The sequence below is a fragment of the Rattus norvegicus genome, chromosome X (assembly GCF_021556685.1).
Source record: "Rattus norvegicus strain SHRSP/BbbUtx chromosome X, alternate assembly SHRSP_T2T, whole genome shotgun sequence".
NCBI classification, from domain to species: Eukaryota; Metazoa; Chordata; class Mammalia; order Rodentia; family Muridae; genus Rattus; species Rattus norvegicus.
In genome coordinates this window covers 136,690,506-136,699,385 of record NC_141554.1, presented here as the reverse complement: position 1 = coordinate 136,699,385, position 8,880 = coordinate 136,690,506, and the positions used below count along the sequence as shown (strand labels likewise).

General features: G+C 41.0%; 1 pseudogene; it reads right to left on the bottom strand.

The window, feature by feature from the left end:
• Window positions 1–933: 933 nt before the first annotated feature.
• Window positions 934–8,271, bottom strand: Npm1-ps20 (nucleophosmin 1, pseudogene 20; annotated as a pseudogene).
• Window positions 8,272–8,880: the final 609 nt, after the last annotated feature.

The following is an 8,880-nucleotide window of genomic DNA, read 5'->3' as shown; positions in this document are numbered from 1 at the left end:
TTCAGCCTCAAGATCTTATTCACAGGTGTGCCCTCCATATCTGGATTGTAGTTCATTCCAGATGTAGTCAAGTTGCCAACAAGGAATAGGCCTCACACTGTCCTACCTACAAAATATGCTAGAACAATTGTGGCACAGAACTTGTGGGAGTAGCCAACCCATGATTTCACTTAAGGCTTACTCCACAAGAAGGAGGCCATACCTGACACTGCTTGGGTAACCAGGAACCAGACACTAGATATCCCAAAGACCAAACAGGACTGATCTAAAAGAGTAAATAAAATGATCTCTAATGATATTCTGCTATACTCATAGATACATAGATTGGTCCCTTATCCAGGCATCATCAAAGAACCTAACTCTGGCAGCAGATGGGAACAGATGCAGAGACCACATCTACATACTATGCAGAAAGACTCTAAATTGGAGGTCTCAGTCAAATTGTTCCCCTTAGAGCTCAAGGAGGAGGCAGAAAGATTGGAGAAGCCATAGGAAATGGAGAACACCAAGAGAACAAGGCCTTCTGAATCAACTTATCAATGTGCATTCGAGCTTACAGAGGCTGAAGCAGGAAGCATAGGGCCTACATGGATCTATACCAGGTTCTTCATATATTTTTTTACTTTATTAAAATCCTGAGTTTATTTCACATGTATATTTTTGTCTCCCTACCATTTCCACATCTGATCACCATTATTACTATGTCCTATAATAACATTCCATACATAGTTAAAACCAAGTAAAGGGTAGAGTTCCATCCTTGAAGACTGAACACACATTTTAGACAACACATTCTTGACAATTGAACCTAGACAACATTTATTCAACCCAGTAAGGAAAATTCTCACTTTGCATTATAAAAAGGACATCCAGATATCAACTACTATGGAAATGAAGTAAGACAAAATATTTCAAACTGTTTAAACCATTTTCTTAAAGAGACTTCCTCCACTGCCAGAGGTCTTGAATAGCCTCCTGGTCAGTCATCCAGGAAAACTTCTTCACATAATTAATGAACTTGGCTTCTACTTTGGGAAGAGATTCACATTTTCTATACTTGCTTGCATTTTTGCCTTAAGATCTTCTACAGAACTAGGTCCTTTTGGTGTTTTGGGAATTTTTTCCTGCTTTTTTAAAGGACTCTTGACACTTTGATCTTGGTTTTGATGGTTTTAAGTCTTTTTCATTTTGGTTTGATTTTTGTGCATTTTTGGCTGGGATATCTCATACAAATTTCTTCACAGGAACCTTTTCTTCAGTTTCCTCTTTATCAAAAACATCATCTTCTTCATCAAGTTTTACTTTTTTGTGTGGCACTTTGTTACCATGTCCAGGAGCAGATCTCTTTCCAAACATGCCTAACAGTTTCATATCTTCTTCATCTTCATCTTCTGACTCTGTATCTTCCTCTACAGCTACTAGCTGTCCACTAATATGTACAGGCCCAGAACCACACATCAACCTATAGGCCACAGGTGTAATTTCGAAGCCCCCAAGGGAAGCTGTTGGTTGTCAGACATTTTCAAAGTTGCCAGGGTTTCTTGTTTTTTTTTTTTGTTTGTTTTGTTTTGTTTTTTTTTCATAACCTGAGTATTTCTTATATACATTTCGAGTGTTATTCCCTTTCCCGGTTTCCGGGCAAACATCAACCTCCCCCCTCCACTTCTTTATGGGTGTTGCCCTCCCAACCCTCCCCCCATTGCCGCCCTCCCCCCAACAGTCTAGTTCACTGGGGGTTCAGTCTTAGCAGGACCCAGGGCTTCCCCTTCCACTGGTGCTCTCACTAGGATATTCATTGCTACCTATGAGGTCAGAATCCAGGGTCAGTCCATGTATAGTCTTTAGGTAGTGGCTTAGTCCCTGGAAGCTCTGGTTGCTTGGCATTGTTGTACATATGGGGTCTCTAGCCCCTTCAAGCTCTTCCAGTCCTTTCTCTGATGCCTTCAACGGGGGTCCCATTCTCAGTTCAGTGGTTTGCTGCTGGCATTCGCCTCTGTATTTGCTGAATTCTGGCTGTGTATCTTAGGAGAGATCTACATCCGGCTCCTGTCGGTCTGCACTTCTTTGCTTCATCCATCTTGTCCAATTGGGTGGCTGTATATGTATGGGCCACATGTGGGGCAGGCTCTGAATGGGTGTTCCTTCAGTCTCTGTTTTAATCTTTGCCTCTCTCTTCCCTGCCAAGGGTATTCTTCTTCCCCTTTTAGAGAAGGAGTGAAGCATTCACATTTTGATCATCCGTCTTGAGTTTCATTTGTTCTAGGCATCAAGGGTAATTCAAGCATTTGGGCTAATAGCCACTTATCAATGAGTGCATACCATGTATGTCTTTCTGTGATTGGGTTAGCTCACTCAGGATGATATTTTCCAGTTCCAACCATTTGCCTACGAATTTCATAAAGCCGTTGTTTTTGATAGCTGAGTAATATTCCATTGTGTAGATGTACCACATTTTCTGTATCCATTCCTCTGTTGAAGGGCATCTGGGTTCTTTCCAGCTTCTGGCTATTATAAATAAGGCTGCGATGAACATAGTGGAGCACGTGTCTTTTTTATATGTTGGGGCATCTTTTGGGTATATGCCCAAGAGAGGTATAGCTGGATTCTCAGGCATTTTAATGTCCAATTTTCTGAGGAACCTCCAGACTGATTTCCAGAATGGTTGTACCAGTCTGCAATCCCACCAACAATGGAGGAGTGTTCCTCTTTCTCCGCATCCTCGCCAGCATCTGCTGTCACCTGAGTTTTTGATCTTAGTCATTCTCACTGGTGTGAGGTGAAATCTCAGGGTTGTTTTGATTTGCATTTCCCTTATGACTAAAGATGTTGAACATTTCTTTAGGTGTTTCTCAGCCGTTCGGCATTCCTCAGCTGTGAATTCTTTGTTTAGCTCTGAACCCCATTTTTTAATAGGGTTACCTGTCTCCCTGCGGTGTAACTTCTTGAGTTCTTTGTATATTTTGGATATAAGCCCTCTATCTGTTGTAGGATTGGTAAAGATCTTTTCCCAATCTGTTGGTTGCCGTTTTGTCCTAACCACAGTATCCTTTGCCTTACAGAAGCTTTGCAGTTTTATGAGGTCCCATTTGTTGATTCTTGATCTTAGAGCAGAAGGCATTGGTGTTTTGTTCAGGAAATTTTTTCCAGTGCCCATGTGTTCCAGATGCTTCCCTAGTTTTTCTTCTATTAGTTTGAGTGTGTCTGGTTTGATGTGGAGGTCCTTGATCCACTTGGACTTAAGCTTTGTACAGGGTGATAAGGATGGTTGACCTCCAGTTGAACCAGCACCATTTGCTGAAAATGCTATCTTTTTTCCATTGGATGGTTTTGGCTCCTTTGTCAAAAATCAAGTGACCATAGGTGTGTGGGTTCATTTCTGGGTCTTCAATTCTATTCCATTGGTCTATCTGTCTGTCTCTGTACCAATACCATGCAGTTTTTATCACTATTGCTCTGTAATACTGCTTGAGTTCAGGGATAGTGATTCCCCCTGAAGTCCTTTTATTGTTGAGAATAGTTTTAGCTATCCTGGGTTTGTTGTTATTCCAGATGAATTTGCAAATTGTTCTGTCTACCTCGTTGAAGAATTGGATTGGTATTTTGATGGGGATTGCATTGAATCTGTAGATCGCTTTTGGTAAAATGGCCATTTTTACTATATTAATCCTGCCAATCCATGAGCATGGGAGATCTTTCCATCCTCTGAGGTCTTCTTCAATTTCTTTCTTCAGTGTCTTGAAGTTCTTATTGTACAGATCTTTTACTTGCTTGGTTAAAGTCACACCGAGGTACTTTATATTATTTGGGTCTATTATGAAGGGTGTCGTTTCACTAATTTCTTTCTCGGCTTGTTTCTCTTTTGTGTAGAGGAAGGCTACTGATTTATTTGAGTTAATTTTATACCCAGCCACTCTGCTGAAGTTGTTTATCAGCTTTAGTAGTTCTCTGGTGGAACTTTTGGGATCACTTAAATATACTATCATATCATCTGCAAACAGTGATATTGTGACCTCTTCTTTTCCGATCTGTATCCCCTTGACCTCCTTTTGTTGTCTGATTGCTCTGGCTAGAACTTCAAGAACTATATTGAATAAGTAGGGAGAGAGTGGGCAGCCTTGTCTATCTAGTCCCTGATTTTAGTGGGATTGCTTCAAGTTTCTCTCGATTTAGTTTAATGTTAGCAACTGGTTTGCTGTATATGGCTTTTACTATGTTTAGGTATGGGCCTTGAATTCCAATTCTTTCCAGGACTTTTATCATGAAGGGGTGTTGAATTTTGTCAAATGCTTTCTCAGCATCTAATGAAATGATCATGTGGTTTTGTTCTTTCAGTTTGTTTATATAATGGATCACGTTGATGGTTTTCCGTATATTAAACCATCCCTGCATGCCTGGGATGAAGCCTACTTGATCATGGTGGATGATTGTTTTGATGTGCTCTTGGATTCGGTTTGCCAGAATTTTATTGAGTATTTTTGCGTCGATATTCATAAGGGAATTTGGTCTGAAGTTCTCTTTCTTTGTTGTGTCTTTGTATGGTTTAGGTATAAGAGTAATTGTGGCTTCGTAGAAGGAATTCGGTAGGGCTCCATCTGTTTCAATTTTGTGGAATAGTTTGGATAATATTGGTATGTGGTCTTCTATGAAGGTCTGATAGAATTCTGCACTAAACCCGTCTGGACCTGGGCTCTTTTTGGTTGGGAGACCTTTAATGACTGCTTCTATTTCCTTAGGAGTTATGGGGTTGTTTAACTGGTTTATCTGTTCCTGATTTAACTTCGGTACCTGCTATCTGTCTAGGAGATTGTCCATTTCCTGTAGATTTTCAAGTTTTGTTGAATATAGGTTTTTATAGTAAGATCTGATGATTTTTTGAATTTCCTCTGAATCTGTAGTTATGTCTCCTTTTCATTTCTGATTTTGTTAATTTGGATACACTCTCTGTGTCCTCTGGTTAGTCTGGCTAAGGGTTTATCTATCTTGTTGATTTTCTCAAAGAACCAACTTTTGGTTCTGTTGATTCTTTCTATGGTCCTTTTTGTTTCTACTTGGTTGATTTCAGCTCTGAGTTTGATTATTTCCTGCCTTCTACTCCTCCTGGGTGTATTTGCTTCTTTTTGTTCTAGAGCTTTTAGGTGGGCTGTCAAGCTGCTGACATATGCTCTTTCCTGTTTCTTTCTGCAGGCACTCAGCGCTATGAGTTTTCCTCTTAGCACAGCTTTCATTGTGTCCCATAAGTTTGGGTATGTTGTACCTTCATTTTCATTAAATTCTAAAAAGTTTTTAATTTCTTTCTTTATTTCTTCCTTGACCAGGTTATCATTGAGTAGAGCATTGTTCAATTTCCACGTATATGTGGGCATTCTTCCCTTATTGTTATTGAAGACCAGTTTTAGGCCGTGGTGGTCTGATAGCACGCATGGGATTATTTCTATCTTTCTGTACCTGTTGAGGCCCGTTTTTTGACCAATTATATGGTCAATTTTGGAGAAAGTACCATGAGGAGCTCAGAAGAAGGTATATCCTTTTGCTTTAGGATAGAATGTTCTATAAATATCCGTTAAGTCCATTTGGCTCATGACTTCTCTTAGTCTGTCTACGTCTCTGTTTAATTTCTGTTTCCATGATCTGTCCATTGATGAGAGTGGGGTGTTGAAATCTCCCACTATTATTGTGTGAGGTGCAATGTGTGTTTTGAGCTTTAGTAAGGTTTCTTTTACGTATGTAGGTGCCCTTGTATTTGGGGTATAGATATTTAGGATTGATAGTTCATCTTGGTGGATTTTTCCTTTGATGAATATGAAGTGTCCTTCCTTATCTTTTTTGATGACTTTTAGTTGAAAATTGATTTTATTTGATATTAGAATGGCTACTCCAGCTTGCTTCTTCTGACCATTTGCTTGGAAAGTTGTTTTCCAGTCTTTCACTCTGAGGTAGTGTCTGTCTTTGTCTCTGAGGTGTGTTTCCTGTAGGCAGCAGAATGCAGGGTCCTCGTTGCATATCCAGTTTGTTAATCTATGTCTTTTTATTGGGGAGTTGAGGCCATTGATGTTGAGAGATATTAAGGAATAGTGATTATTGCTTCCTGCTATATTCATATTTGGATGTGAGGTTATGTTTGTGTGCTTTTCTTCTCTTTGTTTTGTTGCCAAGACGATTAGTTTCTTGCTTCTTCTAGGGTATAGCTTGCCTCCTTATGTTGGGCTTTACCATTTATTATCCTTCGTAGTGCTGGATTTGTAGAAAGATATTGTGTAAATTTGGTTTTGTCATGGAATATCTTGATTTCTCCATCTATGTTAATTGAGAGTTTTGCAGGATACAGTAACCTGGGCTGGCATTTGTGTTCTCCTAGGGTATGTATGACTTCAGTCCAGCATCTTCTGGCCTTCATAATTTCTGGCGAAAAGTCTGGTGTGATTCTGATAGGTCTGCCCTTATATGTTACTTGACCTTTTTCCCTTACTGCTTTTAATATTCTTTCTTTATTTTGTGCGTTTGGTGTTTTGACAATTATGTGACGGGAGGTGTTTCTTTTCTGGTCCAATCTATTTGGAGTTCTGTAGGCTTCTTGTATGCCTATGGGTATCTCTTTTTTTAGGTTAGGGAAGTTTTCTTCTATGATTTTGTTGAAGATATTTACTGGTCCTTTGAGCTGGGAGTCTTTACTCTCTTCTATACTTATTATCCTTAGGTTTGATCTTCTCATTGAGTCCTGGATTTCCTGTATGTTTTGGACCAGTAGCTTTTTCCGCTTTACATTATCTTTGACAGTTAGTCAATGATTTCTATGGAATCTTCTGCTCCTGAGATTCTCTCTTCCATCTCTTGTATTCTGTTGGTGAACCTTGTATCTACAGCTCCTTGTCTCTTCTTTTGGTTTTCTATATCCAGGGTTGTTTCCATGTGTTCTTTCTTGATTGCTTCTATTTCCATTTTTAATTCCTTCAACTGTTTGATTGTGTTTTCCTGGAATTCTTTCAGGGATTTTTGTGTCTCCTCTCTATGGGCTTCTACTTGTTTATTTATGTTTTCCTGGAATTCTTTCAGGCATTTTTGCGATTCCTCTCTGTAGGCTTCTACTTGTTCTCTAATGGAGTTCTTCACGTCTTTCTTGAAGTCCTCCAGCATCATGATCAAATATGATTTTGAAACTAGATCTTGCTTTTCTGGTGTGTTTGGATATTCCATGTTTGTTTTGATGGGAGAATTGGGCTCCGATGGTGCCATGTAGTCTTGGTTTCTGTTGCTTGGGTTCCTGCGCTTGCCTCTCGCCATCAGATTATCTCTAGTGTTACTTTGTTCTGCTATTTCTGACAGTGGCTAGACTGTTCTATAAGCCTGTGTGTCAGGAGTGCTGTAGACCTGTTTTCCTGTTTTCTTTCAGCCAGTTATGGGGGCAGAGTGTTCTGCTTTCGGGCGTGTAGTTTTTCCTCTCTACAGGTCTCCAGCTGTTCCTGTGGGCCTGTGTCTTGAGTTCACCAAGCAGGTCACTTGCAGCAGAAAAGTTGGTCTTACCTGTGGTCCCAAGGCTCAAGTTTGCTCGCGGGGTGCTGCCCACGAGCTCTCTGAGGCGGCAGAACCAGGAAGATCTGCGCCACCGTTTCCGGGTGCTTCAGTGCACCAGGGTTCCAGATGGTGTTTGGTGTTTTCCTCTGGAATCAGTAATGTGTGCAGCGTGCAGTCTCTTCTGGTTTCCCAGGCGTGTCTGCCTCTCTGAAGGTTTAGCTCTCCCTCCCACGGGATTTGGGTGCAGAGAACTGTTTATCCGGTCTGTTCCTTCAGGTTCCGGAGGTGTCTCAGGTGCAGGGATCCTGCCGCTCCTGGGCCCTCCCCCACGGGAACCCAGAGGCCTTATACAGTTTCCTCTTGGGCCAGGGATGTGGGCAGGGGTGGGCAGTGTTGGTGGTCTCTTCCGCTCTGCAGCCTCAGGAGTGCCCACCTGACCAGGCGGTGAGGTCTCTCTCCCACGGGGTCTGGGAGCAGAGAGCTGCTGCGGGCCGGCATCCGAGGATGTGGGCCTCCCGGTAAACACAGGAAGTCCAGTGTTTCTTTAATTGGACTGCAGTCATAGTTCATTGCTTCTGCCTCTACAATGTGTAACTCATCTTTTGCCCCTGCTCCTAACCTGAGCATTTTTAATGATAATTGGTGCTCATTTTCATCATTATCCACTTTAAAGTGATAGTCTTTGTCAGCCTTTGGTTCACAACTGGAAAGGTAGTTCTGAGGCCTAAGAAGTTTCATGTCCATGTCCATTGAGTCTTCCATGAGGTGGATGCACGTACTTTGGCGTGGGAGAAGCCAGACAGAAAACAACTGCCTGCTGTCTTTGTATATTTTTTATAGCTATCAGCTTAAAATTTTTATGGAGCTCCTGACCATGAGAACAAGTGTGTCTCTGACTCCTTTGTCTGCTCTTGGAACTCTTTTCCTCCTGTTGGGTTGCTGTATTCAACTTTGGTATGAACAATTTTGCTTTATCTTATTAAATCTTATTTTGTCATGTTTGGTTATTATCTCTTCAGAATCCTATACTTTTCAAAGGAGAGACAGAAAGGGAACAGATCCAGAGGGGATTAAAGATGGCAAGGAACTGGAGGAGTGGAGGGAAGAGAAGAAACTATATTCATGATATATTTTATGAGAAAGGATTTTATTTTCAACTTAAAAATGAAGAGCAACAACAAAAATGCAATGACAAAGCAACACATGCACACAAATTTCTGACCTTATTATATTCAGAAGATACATAAGGGGCAGTGCAGGGGAGAAGGTGGGATTGGAGTTTTGAGGGAGGGGGTTGCAAGTAGAGGGAGACAGAGGAGGAAGAAGTCACTATGGACCAGAACTGCATGACCAGAAGAAACAGTAATAAGG